The sequence below is a fragment of the Panthera pardus genome, unplaced genomic scaffold, assembly GCF_024362965.1.
Source record: "Panthera pardus isolate Hobbes unplaced genomic scaffold, ASM2436296v1 HiC_scaffold_17, whole genome shotgun sequence".
In the NCBI taxonomy this organism is placed as follows: domain Eukaryota; kingdom Metazoa; phylum Chordata; class Mammalia; order Carnivora; family Felidae; genus Panthera; species Panthera pardus.
In genome coordinates, this window is record NW_026526732.1 from 107,289,426 (window position 1) to 107,290,881 (window position 1,456).

The 1,456-nt window shown below is 43.3% G+C and overlaps 1 pseudogene; it reads right to left on the reverse strand.

Moving 5' to 3' along the window:
• Window positions 1-243: 243 nt before the first annotated feature.
• LOC109260165 (olfactory receptor 2J3-like) lies at window positions 244-1,173 on the reverse strand (annotated as a pseudogene).
• Window positions 1,174-1,456: the final 283 nt, after the last annotated feature.

Genomic DNA, 1,456 nt, shown 5'->3' on the forward strand with positions numbered 1-1,456 from the left:
CGTCAGGCTCTGGGCTGATGGCTCGGAGCCTGGAGCCTGTTTCCGATTCTGTGTCTCCCTCTCTCTCTGCCCCTCCCCCGTTCATGCTCTGTCTCTCTCTGTCCCAAAAATAAAAATAAAAAACGTTGAAAACATTTAAAAAAATAAAATAAAATAAAATAAAATAAGTATCAAAGAAAAGGGAAACCACCATCCAAGATGGACGAGACTGAACAAAAGTTGCAGGATAAAAATCGTGTTCTATCACATCTCCCATTCCCATCCCGCTAGTCTCCTTACTGCTCTTCTACATCTTTGTTTTTGAGAGTGTAGATTAGAGGGTTGAGGCTAGGTGTGACAACAGTATAAAAGAGGCCAATGAACTTGCCTTAATCTTGAGAACTTCCTGATGGTGGCTGCAGATGTATGTGCATGATTGGAATGAAAAAGAGGGACACAACCATAAAATGGGTTCGACATGTCCCAAAGACTCTCTGAAGTCTGACTGATGACTGCATTCTAAACACAGCCAGGGCAATGGCATCATATGAGCTGAGAATAAGGATGAGTGGTATCAGAACGAAAATGGAGCTCATGATCAGGAGGGTCAGCTCGTTAGCACGGGCATCAACACACGATAATCAGAGCAGTGCTGGAACTTCACAGAAGAAATGGTCCACTTGGCGATGTCCACAGAGGGGGACCCAGAAGGTAAAGGAGGAATGAAGTGCTGAGGCGATAAAGCCACTGACCCAGGAAGCCATAGCCAACAGGTGGCTGAAGCAAGCGTTCATGACCATGGCATATTGCAGGTGTCTACAGACAGCTGCATAACGGTCATAGGACATGAACACCAGGAGGACGCACTCTGGTTCCCAATGCAAGGACAAAGTAAAGTTGAGTCATGCAACCAGCATAAGAGATGGTCTTTTCTGGGCCCCAGAGGTTGACCAGCAACTGAGGGATGGAGCTGGTGTGTAGCAGAGATCCAGAAAAGAGAGGTTTGAGAGGAAGAAGTACATGGAAATGTGGAGATGGGTGTCCAGGCATGACAAGACAATGATAAAGAGGTTGCCTATCAATGTCGTCAAGTAGAACATCAAGATAAGCACAAAGAGAATTACTTCCAGATGAGGCCAATGAGAAAAACCTAGTAAAGGAGCCTTCAGAACTTATATGATTTCCCATCATCATTCACTGTTTCCCAGTACCTGAAGAAAGAATCATAAACTCAAAGGCTGCTTACTCATTGTTAAACACTGGCCAGTAGACTGGGGAAAAAGTATGCCATTTCCGAAATGCCCTTGTTTCAGTAACATTTTTATAGTTTTTATGTTCATTCAGATGTTTCTTCCTGTAGTGGACACGATCAATAACTTCTCAAGTGAATGAGTTCATTTTATGAATCCCTAAGGTAGTATTGGATAAACAAAGATTGAAGATTATGTTCCATAGCCAAGAAGACAATTTTCATGAA